Below are 22,250 nucleotides of genomic sequence, written 5' to 3'. Positions count from 1 at the left end.
TGCAGCATTCTGGATGCGCTGAAGGATATTAATGGTGGATTCTGGCGCAGCCATAAAAAGGGCGTTACTGTAGTCTAATCTAGATAAGATAAGACCCTGAATGAGCAGCTTTTGGGATTGTGCCGGAAGTAGGGGGAGAATCTTCCGGGCTGAGCGAAGTAGGCCCACACAGGTGCCAGCCGTCTTTTTAGCCTGTGTTTTCAGAGAAAGGTCTTGCTCTAGCCAGAACCCTAGGCTTTTAAGTTCTTTCTTTGGTTGCGGGAGATTCCCTAGACACATGGGCCATATGGAGGTGGGAAGAGATGTCATTCGCTGGCCCAGCAGCATGAGCTCTGTTTTTGTGCCATTAAGTTTAAGTCGCGAGTCACACATCCAATTATAGATTCCTGAAAGGCAGTTATGCAACTTTTTAAAGTTGTCCTTTTCAAGGGAGAGTGAGACGACCATTTGGGTGTCGTCAGCATATGTGACAACTTTAATCCCAAAGGGGGTGACAACATCCTCCAGGGGGGCCATATAAATGTTAAATAGGGTAGGGCTCAATGAAGAGCCCTGAGGTACCCCACACTGGAGGGGGAAAGGCTTGGAGCGCGCATTCCCTTCACACACCTGAAAGGTTCTGTCCTTCAGAAAGGATGTGAGCCATCGCAGTGCGGTGCTGTTACCCCTAAGTTGAGAAGGCGCTGAATCAGGATCTTATGATCTACAGTATCAAATGCAGCGCTTAGATCCAGGAGGATCAGCAAAGCCGATCCTCCTGAATCCAAGATGCACCTTGCTTCCTCGACCACTTGCGCGTCTCCACCAGTCTTTGACATATGCTGATTGATATTGATGGTATCATACACAGCATTTATAAAGGGAGTTGAGCCTTGAATCATTTAATGATATACAACTTATACCCATAGACGATTGGTTAGTTTTGGGTTAGTAGATCATTGCATTAATTTGACCTATGGGGCCATTATGTTTGTTCCCTGCACAGTCACATCACATAAGGCCACGCTGAAAAGACATTTTCAAGTCTGGTTACAGAGGCCTGCTTTTGTCACCCTTTTTTTTTACTTGGCGTGCTTTTAAGCCTTCTGGAGGAATATTCTATGTTGTTATCAAACATGGGGATGATCACAGTAATGCAGTGCCCACTTTTGTCTTGTAAACCGTTTCCCACTTGTTCTTGGCAGAGAAAACACTCCTTCCACAAATTGTTGTTGGCCCTCATTACCAGGTACCATGAGTATTTTGATTCATTCATGGGAACAGTTAATGTGCCAAACTCATTTCTGCTTTTATTACTGTGCCTCTCAGTAGTAGTCTGGACTTTAAAACCATTTTGTTACTTCATGGATGGAAACAGGGCAGGAGTTTGTAAGCAATGCAGTGGTCTCTGAATGCTTTGAGCATTTCTTCTTCTCCTGTGCACCTTCAACATGATATCTTGTTGCTAGGATCCTGTATCAAATTCAAGTTTACATTATTTCCTTTAGCAATAACACTCCTAGCAGATAGTTTTGAATGTATTCTGAGCCTCTATGGGATGTATACTGTAAGGCATCTGTGATTACTAATAGCCAGTCTTCTTCTCAGTGTATGGTACAGGATCCTGGTACAGGATCCTGTGCTCAGCACAGTGAGAGGCATTTACAAGAGACCACTCAGTCAACAATCTGTTCAGAAGAAGAAGTCTGAGTGACTCATGGTGGATTACAGCAAACCCTATAGATGTCCTAGATTTATGATACTTTTTGAATTGAAAGACCATATAGTGCAGAGGCAATGGTTTGTGTCCATCTAGGATTCTGCAGAACTAATACTTTTGCTTTCTCTAGCATCGTCCAGTACAACCTTCTCTCTTTCTATTAACAGCTATTGTCAAGTCATGGATTCATTTCTGTGGTAGAGCAAGGGAGGAGCTCCTACAAAGTTAATGAACCATTGCCTTGTAAGGTAAATACAGTTTCAATGAAAAACTTTTCTTACTCATGGCAGCTATACCAAAATGCAACAGACTTCTTAAGAGAGATGCAAGTAATGTATTAAAGCAGCACCATAACATCAACTTCTTAAAACCCACTAATAGAATTCCCATAAAACAATTTAGGAAAAAGAAGAAAGAAATCAATATGTAAAGTGACACAAAAATGGTCAAAATTGAATGAAGGGAACCTGAGATATGTATTTTTAAAGTTTAAATGTCAAAGCATCTAGAAAACACAAAGTGCCATTCTAAGTGCAGGTGAAGGACACCCAGGTGCAGTTTCAGGTCAATCTCAATCAAACGTGGGTTGGATACAGATGAGTTCACCATAGTCAATAGTTTGAACGTCTGACTTTCTGTGCCGGCGCCGTTCGGTCACCGCACCCAGGACACCCGCTTCGGACTGAGCAGTGAGCGGATATGCATGCGGATAGATGCGGGAAGCCGCCTCGCTACGGGAGCCTCTCTAGGTTGCTGCCGCCATCATCGGCTGCTAGCCACGCCCCCTATAAGACCTTTTTTCTGTTTTAAAAACAGATCTTTTAGTGATGATGAGAAATGCTCAGAAAGGGATGCCTCCAGGGAGCTGGAGTGAGGCATGTATTGTGGTCTTTCATAAAAAAGGAAAACCTGCAAACTTAGCTGGGTCCTACCGCCCCATTTCGCTTTTAAACGCAGATGGAAAAATGTATTCGAAGATCCTTGCGAATAGGTTGTCTGGAGTAATCACTAATTTAGTTTCCACTACACAACATGGGTTTATCCCGCACCGAGGAACGGCGGATCACGTTCGCCGGGTGATCACTTTATTTGATTTTGTCAATGTTTCCCAGGAGCCATTATGTTTAATTTTATTGGATGCCGAAAAGGCTTCTGACCGGGTCTCATGGTGCTTTATATGGGACGTAATGAAGCAAAGGGGGTTTGGCCCCGAATTTATAAAATCACTGCAGACACTGTATTTGCAACCTACAGCCCGTATTAGTACCATGGGACTTGTGTCTGATGTAGTACAAATACAGAAGGGCACCAGGCAGGGTTGCCCCTGCTCTCCTCTTTTATTCTCATTGTACATTGAGCCCTTTTTAACACCATCATTGCTGCAGCAATTCCCCTGCTGTGCTGGAGAACTCCGAAAACAATGCAATCATGACGAGCTCAGCTCGTCATGAGTGAACGAGGGGTGTACCTCATGACGAGCTCAGCTCGTCATGAGCATCGAAGGTGTTAAGAATGTTGGAAGCTTGCTCTAGGATTCCCCCGGTGGTGATGCAAAATTATCAATTTAAGGTCCTAGCATACGCTGATGACGTGGCAATTGTCACAACATGTCCTACAGCTGCAATGGTGGAGATCGAATCTATTGCTGCAAACTTTGGTGTAGTTGCTGGCTATAAATTGAATGCTTCTAAAACCCAGTTACTGTGTGCCAACCTGCCAAAGTACTCTGATCCACGGGTTTGTGAAGAAGTCACTTATCTGGGGATTAAGTTAAGGGTCTCTCCAATGGCCCTGGTCAAGTCCAATTGGGAGGATCTAACATCAGGGGTGCGGAAACAGTTGGATCAGGCGGAATGTCTTCATCTTTCTTTAGTAGGGCGATGTAGTCTACTAAAAATGATGAATTTGCCACAAGTACTATATTTTTTCAGGTGTGTCCCTTTAGAAATTGCTAGTACCAGGTTAATACAACTTCAGGCTCTTTGTATGCGTTTTCTGTGGGCTGGGGGTAAGGCCCGCCGTGCCGGGCGTTATATGATCTTACCAAGAAACTTAGGAGGCTGGTCAGTACCAGATTTTACTCTTTATTAATATGCCTGTATGCTTCAAGGCATGAATGTCTTGTTAACAGGGGTTGGTCCTTTGAATGTGGCAGAGTGCCCGTCAATTTATCAGATGCTAATAGGTGGGAAGGCTAAAAATTGTCTATTACTGTATCAGGAATGGAGTTATTATAAACGTACATGCTTTAAGGTTCTGCTGGCCGCATATAAGATTTAGAGAACACTAAAGAGAATGTTTGGAATAGAAAAAATTTCTTGGTACACACCTTTGACATCTCCTATATTCCTGCCAATTGATCTATGGGATAGGGTGGTTAATGTATGGTGGCAAAAAGGATTAAGGCTGGTGGGGGATTTTTTTGTGACGGCTCTTTAAAATCTTTTGAGCAACTTCGTGAGCAATATCAACTTCCCAGGGAGAATTTTGCGAAGTATTTGCAAATTAGGAATCTTTTATCTCAAAATGCAAGCAATTTACAAGCTAACCCTCTGATAGAAGACAATATCAAAGCTTCAAAAAGAGGAGTGCTATATGGTCATTTGTTGAATGATTTAGAGCAACAAAATGTTAAATGGGGGAATAAATTTGGGAGGCAGGATATACGGATAGAAATTTCTCTGGAGATGGCGATAAACTTATTTCTTTCGGCAAACTTATCTGCACAGCATTATGAATCCATTTTTTATCTATATTATACACCCGAGAAGATTTCTAAATGGCAGGGTGATATTATTGGGAAATGTTTTCGGTGTGGATATTTATCTGCGGGCGACCTTCATATTTTTTGTGGGTGCCCGCGGTTAATATCTTTACTTTCATAGATAGAGAATTATTTAACAGCTATTTTGGGTTTTCCAGTTAAATTAAGCGCAACGCAGATAATGCTTGGTGTAGATATGGGGCCGGCAGTACCAGATTTATTACAACAACATGTAAAGCTAATATTTTTTGTCACAGCTGTATACTGGCTCTTAATAGCATCTTGGTGGCTACAGCAGGAACCCCCTTCCTTTGAATTATGGAGGGCACGCTTTTTTACAATACATAATATCGAGTATAGTCTGTACGCCCTTAAGGGGTATAGAAAAAAGAAGCTGGGTCAACAAATCTGGGACAAGATTACTAATCATCTAGAGTCTACTGTTTGATCGCTTGTTATCGCTAATTGCTTTCCTAGCAGTTCTATATGCATCCATCTTATTGTATGGGTAACGGCATCTTTATGTATGTAATGTTATTAATTTATAATCTCTAATTTTTTGCACATTATGTATTTAGCTCCAGGATTGTTGTTGTTGATGTAATGATTTTCAATAGTATATATGTATTGTGTAAATTATGACTCTCTATCGACTAATTTAACTTAGGCATTATCAATTTAGGCATTATCATTGACAACGGCCTAACTATGGAGCCACAAGTCACTAACCTGACATCCACCTGTTTCACCATCCTGAGGTGGCTCAGGAAAATCATTTGGATGCTACCAGACGACACTCAAAAATCAGTGGTCAACGCATTAATCACCTCCCGCTTGGACTACGGAAACGTCCTCTACCTAGGGTCTTCAAAGGCAGTCATGCGACGCCTTCAACTGGTGCAGAACGCCGAAGCAAGACTGCTCTGCAAGTGCCATAGAAGGGAACACATGTCCGGTCACCTTAAAGCACTCCACTGGCTACGAATTGAAAACAGGGTTAAGTTCAAAACACTTAACCTTATGCACAGAATCAAATGGGGCAATGCCCTCAGATACCTGCAAGCCCTCGTGCGAACCTACACACCGGCTCGCTGCCTGAGATCTTCATCTCAAGGCCTCTTCTCTGTTCCCAATGTACGCCTAGTGAGGATGGGGGGTAGATCTTTCTCCCTACTGGGCCCCAAGCTCTGGAATTCCCTTCCTCAGCACCTACGCTTGGAAATCTGCCATATCCACTTCCGCAAAGCCATCAAGACCTGGCTTTTTAACCAGTAACTTGCTCCAGCTTCTCCCCTGAGTCTTTCGTTTCTGCTCTTGTGGTTAATTATCTCTTAGCACCGGGAAACCCTTTTCGGGTAGCTGTCGTGCTTTATAAGCCCAATAAATAAATAAATAAATAAATAAATAAATAAATTCATGTATTTTGTAAAAATAAAAAAATAAATAAAAAAGAAAGCATAGTTTTCCATAATTTCCCATAGTCAACCAATTCAAAAGCACTGGTCAAGTCCATAAAACTGAGGTGTAGGTGACTCCCCTTAGCCCTACTACATATACCCATAATAAGGTTTAAATTCAAACACTGTTCCACCATACCGATGCCCCTCCTCAACCCATACTGTGATTCGCTAAGTATGGAATTCTCCTCAGCACTATCCATGATGACTCTTCACATAAGGGATATCAGTTGGTAGCACTTTGGGTCACTCTTAATGTCAGTTTTAAATACCGGTACTATTATGGACTCTGACCAAGTGGAAGGGAATATAGCCTGATGTATTCAAAACTAATATTAAAATAGGAGCCCAAAATCAGTTATGTATTTATATACATCCACCGACACCCTGTTGGGTCCTGCAGCTTTCCCTTTTAGATTTGTATTATTGGCCAGAGAAATTTCTTCCAAGGTAACTGTAATGTTCCTCGCACTAACAGGCAATACGTCATAGGTGCCAGGGGTATCACAGCTATCCACTGAGTTACAAATCAAGGTAAAATGATCAACCCACTCATTAGCCAAAACGAACGATTCAATTTTCTGAGCTGAACTGTCCCTAAGAAAGGGTATATTAATTGTCTACGAGAAAAGGGAAACATTGTTGCTCTCTGCTGCATGTACAAAGTTGGTCCAGGCCTTAACTTGTAATTCCTTGTTCCTCTTTATTATGGCCTGTTTGTAACAAAGTCTAAGATGCGGAATTGCTTCCCTATCCTTTGGTTTTGAGTGGATAATGCTCTTAAGTGACTACTAAGTACTGTGTATTTGTTGTCAAACCAACCTTTTGTGTTAGAGCTATTTCTTAAACTTTTTGCATCCGTGACGTTCCTTGTTAATTGACGATTAATTGTATCACTTATTTCCTCATGGAATATTTTTCATCCAGTTGTTTTTATGAATATGAGAGAGGGGGCACTTGCAGCTCCAAAAAATGCTGTGCAAGCTGCTCCCTTCGCAGACGCTTCTAACATATATTAAACAAGGACCAACACATAAACCCAGAATGCAATTTGGATCAACTTCTAAAACAAACACAATGGTCCCAAGGGTCAAATTAATGGAACGATCTACTAACACAAACCTAACCAATCGTCTATGTTTATAACAGTACTAGCGGCCCGTCCCGACGTTGTCCGGGTAAAAAAAGGCTAGGCAGCAATGGTTTTAGTATCATTGTACATTCGTCCCACATGATAAGAGACACATTTTGAAGCAGTGTCCCCAAAGGTCCGTTTTTCCGAATAGAGCATATTGAATCCCTTTCAAGGGAAACTGTTAGAGGCAGTTCAAAGGTAGAATGTGCTGTTTTCCCAGCTGTTAGCAAAGTGGCAGCTATTCCAGATGAAGCAACAGCTAGAGCCAAATTCCCAGAAGATCGAACTTTGGCAAGTATGAGGTTGATTAGGTAAGTCTTTCCTGTGCCACCGGGGGCGTCTATGAACAATAGTTTGCCTTGCTTCTTTTCAACACTATCAACTATGGTGTTGTAGGCGAGTTGTTGATCGGGAACTAAGTTAGGCAAGTGTTGAGCAAGGTAGTTATTTAGCTCTGGAATATTGTGTGCGGTAGCGATATTGTGGTATCCAGTTAGGTTAGTTCGGACGCTGGCGGCAGGCTGAAATCTTGTAAGGACTTCTTGCTTAATAGATACAGTGAGTCTTCAATTTCTATAAGTCCTTGGTTTATGATTTTATTGTTGATAGCAGCCCTTGCCGACGTTGTCCGGGTATGAATTGCTGCCGGCCAGTAGTATATTGTTTTGTAGGATTTCGTTTTGATAGCATTTCTTATCTGTGACAGGCCTGTGAAACGCTCCGATTCACAGTGCACTGCTGATGCACTTAAGAGTGCGCGTTCAGTAGTGTGTGAACTCGAGTTTCCCTACTTTATATTTCTTTGCAATATTATATAGCGCAAACTCGACAACATGGCATGAGCACAATTTACATTACAGAAGAACACATTCATTTGTGGTAGGCATGGGGAGACAAAGCGATTTGCCTGGAATCACAGGATGTTGAGCTGATACCGAGATTCGAACGTAGCTACCCAGCTCTAAAGTTCGCAATTCTAGAACTTGTGGCGGGAGGTGTGTCTAAAAGTGTATGTTGGTGCTGGCCATCAATGAGAGAGACCTGTGCATTTTTCAAATGGGTGGTGAAAAAATATGAGTATGTTGCTGGAGATGTGGGCCGCCCTGCCACCAATGTACTTACCGGGGGAGGTAAACACCGATTATTCCGCAACTTTCTTTCCGCATACCATCACTCCGCATACTTTCATTACGAAAGTACCATGACTCCGCAATGCCATTATAACGCATGGCATTACATTTTATATGCTTTTACTACGCATACATTTACAACGAAATTCGTTGTAAATGCATGAATGGTAAAAGCATGTATTTTTTTAATGTTTGGATAAGGTAAGTATGGGTATAGGGATATATGTTTTGGGGTACTGAGGTATATGTTTTGGGTTGTTTGGGTATTTTAAGGGTTCAGATATAGTTTTGGATTATGGGGTACAGGGGTAGTTTTAGGGTTTAGGCATAAGTATGGGTTTTGGGGTACAGGGGTATTTTTAGGGTTCAGGGCTAGGTTTGGGTTTTGGGGTATAGGGGTATTTTTAGGGTTCAGGGGTAGGTTTGGGTTTTGGGGTACAGTGGTATTTTAAGGGTTCAGGGCTAGGTTTGGGTTTTGGGGTACAGGGGTATTTTTAGGGTTCAGGGCTAGATTTGGGTTTTGGGGTACAGGGGTATTTTAAGGGTTCAGATATAGTTTTGGGTTTTGAGGTATAGGGGTATTTTTAGGGTTCAGGGGTAGGTTTGGGTTTTGGGGTACAGGGGTATTTTAAGGGTTCAGATATAGTTTTGGGTTATGGGGTACAGGGGTAGTTTTAGGGTTTAGGGATAGGTATGGGTTTTGGGGTACAGGGGTATTTTTAGGGTTCAGGGCTAGGTTTGGGTTTTGGGGTATAGGGGTATTTTTAGGGTTCAGGGGTAGGTTTGGGTTTTGGGTTACAGGGGTATTTTAAGGGTTCAGGGCTAGGTTTGGGTTTTGGGGTACAGGGGTATTTTTAGGGTTCAGGGCTAGGTTTGGGTTTTGGGGTACAGGGGTATTTTAAGGGTTCAGATATAGTTTTGGGTTTTGGGGTATAGGGGTATTTTTAGGGTTCAGGGGTAGGTTTGGGTTTTGGGGTACAGGGGTATTTTAAGGGTTCAGGGCTAGGTTTGGGGTACGGGGTATTTTAGGGTTCAGGGCTAGGTTTGGGTTTTGGGGTACAGAGGTATTTTAGGGTTCAGGGGTAGGTTTGGGTTTTGGGGTACAGGGGTATTTTTAGGGTTCAGGGCTAGGTTTGGGTTTTGGGGTACAGGGGTATTTTTAGGGTTCAGGGCTAGGTTTGGGTTTTGGGGTACAGGGGTATTTTTAGGGTTCAGGAGTAGGTTTGGGTTTTGGGGTACAGCGGTATTTTAGGGTTCAGGGCTAGGTTTGTGTTTTGGGGTACAGTGGTATTTTAGGGTTCAGGGGTAGGTTTGGGTTTTGGGGTACAGTGGTATTTTTAGGGTTCAGGGGTAGGTTTGGGTTTTGAGGTACAGGGGTATTTATAGGGTTCAGGGCTAGGTTTGGGTTTTGGGGTATAGGGGTATTTTTAGGGTTTAGGGATAGGTTTGGGTTTTGGGGTACAGGGTATATTTATAGGGTTAAGATGGGTTAGTGTTTAAGGGTGTTGGAGTATTTTAAGGAGTAAGGGTGGGTTATGATCATGGGGTGCAGGGGTATTTAAAGGGAGCAGGGTGGGATTAGCACACAATATGAGACATGGCATGAAGGGTGGAACGTACCACACGCCCCCAGTGTTTGTCACGCCCCCAGCACAATGCAGACACGCCCACAAGGGACTACTTTGCTGGCATGGTTCTTTTACCTTTTAAATGTATATGGTGGGCGTCTGTATAGCCTATGTCCTTCTGCTGCAACTGCCCTTTCCAACGCTGTATTGGGTGTTGTGATTGGTGCTGTGGTTCCTGAGATTACCCGCCTCAAAGGTTTGGGCTCTCTGTTTATATTATTAGTATGGATATAATTCAATGATTAAAGACCCCTCTCCATTTATACATGCAGTGTCTTCCATCAACATCAGTCAGCATATGACTATCCCAATGATGAACTCTGCTCTATAATCACCAACCTCAAGAAATGTGGATGCCCAACGCTTCCACTACACATTGTCCAGATCATTCTATGGGATACATGGAAAGATTGGGAAATCTTCACCAGGATAGTCATATGATGTGAGAACACAAGGAGGCTGAGTAGAGATTATTCCTACTAAGGACACTAGACAGACTGTGCTGGCCTGATGAGCCCGCAGCTTAATTCTACCTGGGTGAAAACGTCAACGCCCCCCACAGTTGAGTCAAGATGATAATTAGTTCAGACTGCTCTTTACCTGGGATAAAGCAACAGACTCTGTTTTAGCGGAGCAACAGTGCCTTGCCTCCATTTTCAAATGGTTGGCGGATGCACAGCTTAAGTGCAATTAACAGAAATCTGAGATCCTGTTATTTGGCAAGTTCCCCTCTGACTTCCGATAGCAGCTGTGGCCGCCTGACTCTCCATTGCCCTAACCACGGGACAGCCCGTATAAAAATCTGGGCGTATGGTTCGAAGAGAGTCTTTCTTTTTCGACACATATTAAGAAACTGGCCGGCTGCTGTTTCGGCCTTCTTAAGACACTCAGGAACTTTTTTCCACTTCTTCCGCAGGCGGCGGGAGAAACAGTTGCATGCGCTTTGATCTTGTCACGCCTGGATGATGCTAATGCCCTTTATGCTGGCGTCCCTGGCTACCTGCTCAAAAGGTTACAGGTGGTTCAGAATACGGCGACCAGACTGTTACTGGGTATTTCGGCGAGGAACAGCGTGCTCCACCAATTGCGCTCTCTTCATTGGCTCCCTGTGGTGGACAGGGTTACATTGAAATCTCTGGTTCTGGCCCATCGTGCTCTCCACAGGTGAGGCCCCCTCTATCTTCAGAGGCGCTTCTCTTTCTACGTTCCTTCGTGAACTCTCCGATCCATGTCCCTTCGTTTTGCCCGGGTCCTGCGTTTCAAGTTTCAGAGGCTAGGGGGTAGCTCCTTTGTGGTGAAGACTAGTGCGGCCTGGAATGCCCTCCCCCTCCCCTTGCGGTCTATCCAGGACCCAGTTGTGTTCAAAAGGAAACTGAAGACCCATTTCTTTGCTTGATAGCTTCTCTTAGCACCCCTTTGGCATCGCGCCGGGACACTCATGAGTATCTGAGCACGCTATAAATGGATGTAACATAACATAACATATTCTGTGGCTTAAAATATGTGGATACTCTGTGCTATTTGTGTTTTTATGTAAGCATATCTCACAACCTGAGCACTTAATGAAATGAAATGAAAAAAGATTTCTAAAGCGCATGGCTGCCCGGAAGCGTCCCAGCGCTGAGGATGCAGTGGAAGTCTGAGGGGAAGCTCACGGGGGGATGACGGGTGAACTTATGGCTATTGTGGGAAGAGATGTGTCTTCAGGAGTTTACGGAACTTCATGTAGGTCGGTTCGGATCGGAGACAGATTGGCAAAGAATTCCATAAGGAAGCCGCAGTGACCGAAAAACGCCAGCCTCCAGTGCGGGCCTTCCTAACTCTGTGAACAGTAGCCAGGTTACCTTGGGATGAACGCAGGGACCTGGTAGTTTTGTAGGGGTAGAGCATTTTCCCAAGCACAGGGGGCCCTTTGCCCTGAAGAGATCTGCGGGTGATACACAGGGCCTTAAATTGTATCCTTTCCCGGATAGGCAACCAATGAAGGGCTCTGAGTGCTGGTTTAGCCGATGTTCTCCGGGAGGTGCCTGTCAGTAGCCTAGCTGCAGCATTCTGGATGCGCTGAAGGATATTAATGGTGGATTCTGGCGCAGCCATAAAAAGGGCGTTACTGTAGTCTAATCTAGATAAGATAAGACCCTGAATGAGCAGCTTTTGGGATTGTGCCGGAAGTAGGGGGAGAATCTTCCGGGCTGAGCGAAGTAGGCCCACACAGGTGCCAGCCGTCTTTTTAGCCTGTGTTTTCAGAGAAAGGTCTTGCTCTAGCCAGAACCCTAGGCTTTTAAGTTCTTTCTTTGGTTGCGGGAGATTCCCTAGACACATGGGCCATATGGAGGTGGGAAGAGATGTCATTCGCTGGCCCAGCAGCATGAGCTCTGTTTTTGTGCCATTAAGTTTAAGTCGCGAGTCACACATCCAATTATAGATTCCTGAAAGGCAGTTATGCAACTTTTTAAAGTTGTCCTTTTCAAGGGAGAGTGAGACGACCATTTGGGTGTCGTCAGCATATGTGACAACTTTAATCCCAAAGGGGGTGACAACATCCTCCAGGGGGGCCATATAAATGTTAAATAGGGTAGGGCTCAATGAAGAGCCCTGAGGTACCCCACACTGGAGGGGGAAAGGCTTGGAGCGCGCATTCCCTTCACACACCTGAAAGGTTCTGTCCTTCAGAAAGGATGTGAGCCATCGCAGTGCGGTGCTGTTACCCCTAAGTTGAGAAGGCGCTGAATCAGGATCTTATGATCTACAGTATCAAATGCAGCGCTTAGATCCAGGAGGATCAGCAAAGCCGATCCTCCTGAATCCAAGATGCACCTTGCTTCCTCGACCACTTGCGCGTCTCCACCAGTCTTTGACATATGCTGATTGATATTGATGGTATCATACACAGCATTTATAAAGGGAGTTGAGCCTTGAATCATTTAATGATATACAACTTATACCCATAGACGATTGGTTAGTTTTGGGTTAGTAGATCATTGCATTAATTTGACCTATGGGGCCATTATGTTTGTTCCCTGCACAGTCACATCACATAAGGCCACGCTGAAAAGACATTTTCAAGTCTGGTTACAGAGGCCTGCTTTTGTCACCCTTTTTTTTTACTTGGCGTGCTTTTAAGCCTTCTGGAGGAATATTCTATGTTGTTATCAAACATGGGGATGATCACAGTAATGCAGTGCCCACTTTTGTCTTGTAAACCGTTTCCCACTTGTTCTTGGCAGAGAAAACACTCCTTCCACAAATTGTTGTTGGCCCTCATTACCAGGTACCATGAGTATTTTGATTCATTCATGGGAACAGTTAATGTGCCAAACTCATTTCTGCTTTTATTACTGTGCCTCTCAGTAGTAGTCTGGACTTTAAAACCATTTTGTTACTTCATGGATGGAAACAGGGCAGGAGTTTGTAAGCAATGCAGTGGTCTCTGAATGCTTTGAGCATTTCTTCTTCTCCTGTGCACCTTCAACATGATATCTTGTTGCTAGGATCCTGTATCAAATTCAAGTTTACATTATTTCCTTTAGCAATAACACTCCTAGCAGATAGTTTTGAATGTATTCTGAGCCTCTATGGGATGTATACTGTAAGGCATCTGTGATTACTAATAGCCAGTCTTCTTCTCAGTGTATGGTACAGGATCCTGGTACAGGATCCTGTGCTCAGCACAGTGAGAGGCATTTACAAGAGACCACTCAGTCAACAATCTGTTCAGAAGAAGAAGTCTGAGTGACTCATGGTGGATTACAGCAAACCCTATAGATGTCCTAGATTTATGATACTTTTTGAATTGAAAGACCATATAGTGCAGAGGCAATGGTTTGTGTCCATCTAGGATTCTGCAGAACTAATACTTTTGCTTTCTCTAGCATCGTCCAGTACAACCTTCTCTCTTTCTATTAACAGCTATTGTCAAGTCATGGATTCATTTCTGTGGTAGAGCAAGGGAGGAGCTCCTACAAAGTTAATGAACCATTGCCTTGTAAGGTAAATACAGTTTCAATGAAAAACTTTTCTTACTCATGGCAGCTATACCAAAATGCAACAGACTTCTTAAGAGAGATGCAAGTAATGTATTAAAGCAGCACCATAACATCAACTTCTTAAAACCCACTAATAGAATTCCCATAAAACAATTTAGGAAAAAGAAGAAAGAAATCAATATGTAAAGTGACACAAAAATGGTCAAAATTGAATGAAGGGAACCTGAGATATGTATTTTTAAAGTTTAAATGTCAAAGCATCTAGAAAACACAAAGTGCCATTCTAAGTGCAGGTGAAGGACACCCAGGTGCAGTTTCAGGTCAATCTCAATCAAACGTGGGTTGGATACAGATGAGTTCACCATAGTCAATAGTTTGAACGTCTGACTTTCTGTGCCGGCGCCGTTCGGTCACCGCACCCAGGACACCCGCTTCGGACTGAGCAGTGAGCGGATATGCATGCGGATAGATGCGGGAAGCCGCCTCGCTACGGGAGCCTCTCTAGGTTGCTGCCGCCATCATCGGCTGCTAGCCACGCCCCCTATAAGACCTTTTTTCTGTTTTAAAAACAGATCTTTTAGTGATGATGAGAAATGCTCAGAAAGGGATGCCTCCAGGGAGCTGGAGTGAGGCATGTATTGTGGTCTTTCATAAAAAAGGAAAACCTGCAAACTTAGCTGGGTCCTACCGCCCCATTTCGCTTTTAAACGCAGATGGAAAAATGTATTCGAAGATCCTTGCGAATAGGTTGTCTGGAGTAATCACTAATTTAGTTTCCACTACACAACATGGGTTTATCCCGCACCGAGGAACGGCGGATCACGTTCGCCGGGTGATCACTTTATTTGATTTTGTCAATGTTTCCCAGGAGCCATTATGTTTAATTTTATTGGATGCCGAAAAGGCTTCTGACCGGGTCTCATGGTGCTTTATATGGGACGTAATGAAGCAAAGGGGGTTTGGCCCCGAATTTATAAAATCACTGCAGACACTGTATTTGCAACCTACAGCCCGTATTAGTACCATGGGACTTGTGTCTGATGTAGTACAAATACAGAAGGGCACCAGGCAGGGTTGCCCCTGCTCTCCTCTTTTATTCTCATTGTACATTGAGCCCTTTTTAACACCATCATTGCTGCAGCAATTCCCCTGCTGTGCTGGAGAACTCCGAAAACAATGCAATCATGACGAGCTCAGCTCGTCATGAGTGAACGAGGGGTGTACCTCATGACGAGCTCAGCTCGTCATGAGCATCGAAGGTGTTAAGAATGTTGGAAGCTTGCTCTAGGATTCCCCCGGTGGTGATGCAAAATTATCAATTTAAGGTCCTAGCATACGCTGATGACGTGGCAATTGTCACAACATGTCCTACAGCTGCAATGGTGGAGATCGAATCTATTGCTGCAAACTTTGGTGTAGTTGCTGGCTATAAATTGAATGCTTCTAAAACCCAGTTACTGTGTGCCAACCTGCCAAAGTACTCTGATCCACGGGTTTGTGAAGAAGTCACTTATCTGGGGATTAAGTTAAGGGTCTCTCCAATGGCCCTGGTCAAGTCCAATTGGGAGGATCTAACATCAGGGGTGCGGAAACAGTTGGATCAGGCGGAATGTCTTCATCTTTCTTTAGTAGGGCGATGTAGTCTACTAAAAATGATGAATTTGCCACAAGTACTATATTTTTTCAGGTGTGTCCCTTTAGAAATTGCTAGTACCAGGTTAATACAACTTCAGGCTCTTTGTATGCGTTTTCTGTGGGCTGGGGGTAAGGCCCGCCGTGCCGGGCGTTATATGATCTTACCAAGAAACTTAGGAGGCTGGTCAGTACCAGATTTTACTCTTTATTAATATGCCTGTATGCTTCAAGGCATGAATGTCTTGTTAACAGGGGTTGGTCCTTTGAATGTGGCAGAGTGCCCGTCAATTTATCAGATGCTAATAGGTGGGAAGGCTAAAAATTGTCTATTACTGTATCAGGAATGGAGTTATTATAAACGTACATGCTTTAAGGTTCTGCTGGCCGCATATAAGATTTAGAGAACACTAAAGAGAATGTTTGGAATAGAAAAAATTTCTTGGTACACACCTTTGACATCTCCTATATTCCTGCCAATTGATCTATGGGATAGGGTGGTTAATGTATGGTGGCAAAAAGGATTAAGGCTGGTGGGGGATTTTTTTGTGACGGCTCTTTAAAATCTTTTGAGCAACTTCGTGAGCAATATCAACTTCCCAGGGAGAATTTTGCGAAGTATTTGCAAATTAGGAATCTTTTATCTCAAAATGCAAGCAATTTACAAGCTAACCCTCTGATAGAAGACAATATCAAAGCTTCAAAAAGAGGAGTGCTATATGGTCATTTGTTGAATGATTTAGAGCAACAAAATGTTAAATGGGGGAATAAATTTGGGAGGCAGGATATACGGATAGAAATTTCTCTGGAGATGGCGATAAACTTATTTCTTTCGGCAAACTTATCTGCACAGCATTATGAATCCATTTTTTATCTATATTATACACCCGAGAAGATTTCTAAATGGCAGGGTGATATTATTGGGAAATGTTTTCGGTGTGGATATTTATCTGCGGGCGACCTTCATATTTTTTGTGGGTGCCCGCGGTTAATATCTTTACTTTCATAGATAGAGAATTATTTAACAGCTATTTTGGGTTTTCCAGTTAAATTAAGCGCAACGCAGATAATGCTTGGTGTAGATATGGGGCCGGCAGTACCAGATTTATTACAACAACATGTAAAGCTAATATTTTTTGTCACAGCTGTATACTGGCTCTTAATAGCATCTTGGTGGCTACAGCAGGAACCCCCTTCCTTTGAATTATGGAGGGCACGCTTTTTTACAATACATAATATCGAGTATAGTCTGTACGCCCTTAAGGGGTATAGAAAAAAGAAGCTGGGTCAACAAATCTGGGACAAGATTACTAATCATCTAGAGTCTACTGTTTGATCGCTTGTTATCGCTAATTGCTTTCCTAGCAGTTCTATATGCATCCATCTTATTGTATGGGTAACGGCATCTTTATGTATGTAATGTTATTAATTTATAATCTCTAATTTTTTGCACATTATGTATTTAGCTCCAGGATTGTTGTTGTTGATGTAATGATTTTCAATAGTATATATGTATTGTGTAAATTATGACTCTCTATCGACTAATTTAACTTAGGCATTATCAATTTAGGCATTATCATTGACAACGGCCTAACTATGGAGCCACAAGTCACTAACCTGACATCCACCTGTTTCACCATCCTGAGGTGGCTCAGGAAAATCATTTGGATGCTACCAGACGACACTCAAAAATCAGTGGTCAACGCATTAATCACCTCCCGCTTGGACTACGGAAACGTCCTCTACCTAGGGTCTTCAAAGGCAGTCATGCGACGCCTTCAACTGGTGCAGAACGCCGAAGCAAGACTGCTCTGCAAGTGCCATAGAAGGGAACACATGTCCGGTCACCTTAAAGCACTCCACTGGCTACGAATTGAAAACAGGGTTAAGTTCAAAACACTTAACCTTATGCACAGAATCAAATGGGGCAATGCCCTCAGATACCTGCAAGCCCTCGTGCGAACCTACACACCGGCTCGCTGCCTGAGATCTTCATCTCAAGGCCTCTTCTCTGTTCCCAATGTACGCCTAGTGAGGATGGGGGGTAGATCTTTCTCCCTACTGGGCCCCAAGCTCTGGAATTCCCTTCCTCAGCACCTACGCTTGGAAATCTGCCATATCCACTTCCGCAAAGCCATCAAGACCTGGCTTTTTAACCAGTAACTTGCTCCAGCTTCTCCCCTGAGTCTTTCGTTTCTGCTCTTGTGGTTAATTATCTCTTAGCACCGGGAAACCCTTTTCGGGTAGCTGTCGTGCTTTATAAGCCCAATAAATAAATAAATAAATAAATAAATAAATAAATTCATGTATTTTGTAAAAATAAAAAAATAAATAAAAAAGAAAGCATAGTTTTCCATAATTTCCCATAGTCAACCAATTCAAAAGCACTGGTCAAGTCCATAAAACTGAGGTGTAGGTGACTCCCCTTAGCCCTACTACATATACCCATAATAAGGTTTAAATTCAAACACTGTTCCACCATACCGATGCCCCTCCTCAACCCATACTGTGATTCGCTAAGTATGGAATTCTCCTCAGCACTATCCATGATGACTCTTCACATAAGGGATATCAGTTGGTAGCACTTTGGGTCACTCTTAATGTCAGTTTTAAATACCGGTACTATTATGGACTCTGACCAAGTGGAAGGGAATATAGCCTGATGTATTCAAAACTAATATTAAAATAGGAGCCCAAAATCAGTTATGTATTTATATACATCCACCGACACCCTGTTGGGTCCTGCAGCTTTCCCTTTTAGATTTGTATTATTGGCCAGAGAAATTTCTTCCAAGGTAACTGTAATGTTCCTCGCACTAACAGGCAATACGTCATAGGTGCCAGGGGTATCACAGCTATCCACTGAGTTACAAATCAAGGTAAAATGATCAACCCACTCATTAGCCAAAACGAACGATTCAATTTTCTGAGCTGAACTGTCCCTAAGAAAGGGTATATTAATTGTCTACGAGAAAAGGGAAACATTGTTGCTCTCTGCTGCATGTACAAAGTTGGTCCAGGCCTTAACTTGTAATTCCTTGTTCCTCTTTATTATGGCCTGTTTGTAACAAAGTCTAAGATGCGGAATTGCTTCCCTATCCTTTGGTTTTGAGTGGATAATGCTCTTAAGTGACTACTAAGTACTGTGTATTTGTTGTCAAACCAACCTTTTGTGTTAGAGCTATTTCTCAAACTTTTTGCATCCGTGACGTTCCTTGTTAATTGACGATTAATTGTATCACTTATTTCCTCATGGAATATTTTTCATCCAGTTGTTTTTATGAATATGAGAGAGGGGGCACTTGCAGCTCCAAAAAATGCTGTGCAAGCTGCTCCCTTCGCAGACGCTTCTAACATATATTAAACAAGGACCAACACATAAACCCAGAATGCAATTTGGATCAAATTCTAGACAAACACAATGGACCCAAGGGTCACATTAATGGAACAATCTACTAACACAAACCTAACCAATCGTCTATGTTTATAATAGTATATAATTCAATGATTAAAGATCCCCCTCCATTTATACATGCAGTGTCTTCCATCAACATCAGTCAGCATATGACTATCCCAATGATGAACTCTGCTCTATAATCACCAACCTCAAGAAATGTGGATGCCCAACGCTTCCACTACATTTTGTCCAGATCATTCTATGGGATACATGGAAAGATTGGGAAATCTTCACCAGGATAGTCATATGATGTGAGAACACAAGGAGGCTGAGTAGAGATTATTCCTACTAAGGACACTAGACAGACTGTGCTGGCCTGATGAGCCTGCAGCTTAATTCTACCTGGGTGAAAACGTCAACGCCCCCCACAGTTGAGTCAAGATGATAATTAGTTCAGACTGCTCTTTACCTGGGATAAAGCAACAGACTGTTTTAGCGGAGCAACAGTGCCTTGCCTCCATTTTCAAATGGTTGGCGGATGCACAGCTTAAGTGCAAATAACAGAAATCTGAGATCCTGTTATTTGGCAAGTTCCCCTCTGACTTCCGATAGCAGCTGTGGCCGCCTGACTCTCCATTGCCCTAACCACGGGACAGCCCGTATACAAATCTGGGCGTATGGTTCGAAGAGAGTCTTTCTTTTTCGACACATATTAAGAAACTGTCCGGCTGCTGTTTTGGCCTTCTTAAGACACTCAGGAACTTTTTTCCACTTCTTCCGCAGGCGGCGAGAGAAACAGTTGCATGCGCTTTGATCTTGTCACGCCTGGATGATGCTAATGCCCTCTATGCTGGCGACCCTGGCTACCAGCTCAAAAGGTTACAGGTGGTTCAGAATACGGTGGCCAGACTGTTATTGGGTATTTCGGCGAGGAACAGCGTGCTCCACCAATTGCGCTCTCTTCATTGGCTCCCTGTGGTGGACAGGGTTACATTTAAATCTCTGGTTCTTCTGGCCCATCGTGCTCTCCACAGGTGTGGCCCCCTCTATCTTCAGAGGCGCTTCTCTTTCTACGTTCCTTTCATGAACTCTCCGATCCATGTCCCTTCGTTTTGCCCGGGTCCTGCGTTTCAAGTTTCAGAGGCTAGGGAGTAGCTCCTTTGTGGTGAAGACTAGTGCAGCCTGGAATGCCCTCCCCCTCGCCTTGCGGTCTATCCAGGACCCAGTTGTGTTCAAAAGGAAACTGAAGACCCATTTCTTTGCTTGATAGCTTCTCTTAGCACCCCTTTGGCATCGCGCCGGGACACTCATGAGTATCTGAGCACGCTATTAATGGATGTAACATAACATAACATATTCTGTGGCTTAAAATATGTGGATACTCTGTGCTATTTGTGTTTTTATGTAAGCATATCTCACAACTTGAGCACTTAATGAAATTAAATGAAAAAAGATTTCTAAAGCGCATGGCTGCCCGGAAGCGTCCCAGTGCTGAAGATGCAGTGGAAGTCTGAGGGGAAGCTCAGGGGGGGATGACGGGTGAACTTATGGCTATTGTGGGAAGAGATGTGTCTTCAGGAGTTTACGGAACTTCATGTAGGTCGGTTCGGATCGGAGACAGATTGGCAAAGAATTCCATAAGGAAGCCGCGGTGACCGAAAAACGTCAGCCTCCAGTGCGGGCCTTCCTAACTCTGTGAACAGTAGCCAGGTTACCTTGGGATGAACGCAGGGACCTGGTAGTTTTGTAGGGGTAGAGCATTTTCCCAAGCATAGGGGGCCCTTTGCCCTGAAGAGATCTGCGGGTGATACACAGGGCCTTAAATTTTATCCTTTCCCGGATAGGCAACCAATGAAGGGCTCTGAGTGCTGGTTTAGCCGATGTTCTCCGGGAGGTGCCTGTCAGTAGCCTAGCTGCAGCATTCTGGATGCGCTGAAGGATATTAATGGTGGATTCTGGCGCGGCCATAAAAAGGGTGTTACTGTAGTCTAATCTAGATAAGATAAGACCCTGAATGAGCAGCTTTTGGGATTGTGCCGGAAGTAGGGGGAGAATCTTCCGGGCTGAGCGAAGTAGGCCCACACAGGTGCCAGCCTTTTTTTTAGCCTGTGTTTTCAGAGAAAGGTCTTGCTCTAGCCAGAACCCTAGGCTTTCAAGTTCTTTGGTTGCGGGAGATTCCCTAGACACATGGGCCATATGGAGGGGGGAAGAGATGTCATTCGCTGGCCCAGCAGCATGAGCTCTGTTTTTGTGCCATTAAGTTTAAGTCGCGAGTCACACATCCAATGATAGATTCCTGAAAGGCAGTTATGCAACTTTTTAAAGTTGTCCTTTTCAAGGGAGTGTGAGACGACCATTTGGGTGTCGTCAGCATATGTGACAACTTTAATCCCAAAGGGGGTGACAACATCCTCCAGGGGGGCCATATAAATGTTAAATAGGGTAGGGCTCAATGAAGAGCCCTGAGGTACCCCACACTGGAGGGGGAAAGGCTTGGAGCGCGCATTCCCTTCACACACCTGAAAGGTTCTGTCCTTCAGAAAGGATGTGAGCCATCGCAGTGCGGTGCTGCTTACCCCTAAGTTGAGAAGGCGCTGAATCAGGATCTTATGATCTACAGTATCAAATGCAGCGCTTAGATCCAGGAGGATCAGCAAAGCCGATCCTCCTGAATCCTAGATGCACCTTGCTTCCTCGACCACTTGCGCGTCTCCACCAGTCTTTGACATATGCTGATTGATATTGATGGTATCATACACAGCATTTATAAAGGGAGTTGAGCCTTGAATCATTTAATGATATACAACTTATACCCATAGACGATTGGTTAGTTTTGGGTTAGTAGATCATTGCATTAATTTGACCTATGGGGCCATTATGTTTGTTCCCTGCACATTCACATCACATAAGGCCACGCTGAAAAGACATTTTCAAGTCTGGTTACAGAGGCCTGCTTTTGTCACCCTTTTTTTTTACTTGGCGTGCTTTTAAGCCTTCTGGAGGAATATTCTATGTTGTTATCAAACATGGGGATGATCACAGTAATGCAGTGCCCACTTTTGTCTTGTAAACCGTTTCCCACTTGTTCTTGGCAGAGAAAACACTCCTTCCACAAATTGTTGGTGGCCCTCATTACCAGGTACCATGAGTATTTTGATTCATTCATGGGAACAGTTAATGTGCCAAACTCATTTCTGCTTTTATTACTGTGCCTCTCAGTAGTAGTCTGGACTTTAAAACCCTTTTGTTACTTCATGGATGGAAACAGGGCAGGAGTTTGTAAGCAATGCAGTTGTCTCTGAATGCTTTGAGCATTTCTTCTTCTCCTGTGAACCTTCAACATGATATCTTGTTGCTAGGATCCTGTATCAAATTCAAGTTTACATTATTTCCTTTAGCAATAACACTCCTCGCAGATAGTT

This window comes from Lissotriton vulgaris, chromosome 11 (genome assembly GCF_964263255.1).
Source record: "Lissotriton vulgaris chromosome 11, aLisVul1.2, whole genome shotgun sequence".
Classification (NCBI taxonomy): Eukaryota; Metazoa; Chordata; class Amphibia; order Caudata; family Salamandridae; genus Lissotriton; species Lissotriton vulgaris.
The sequence above is the reverse complement of the archived record's forward strand: the minus strand, read 5'-3'. Positions refer to the sequence as shown.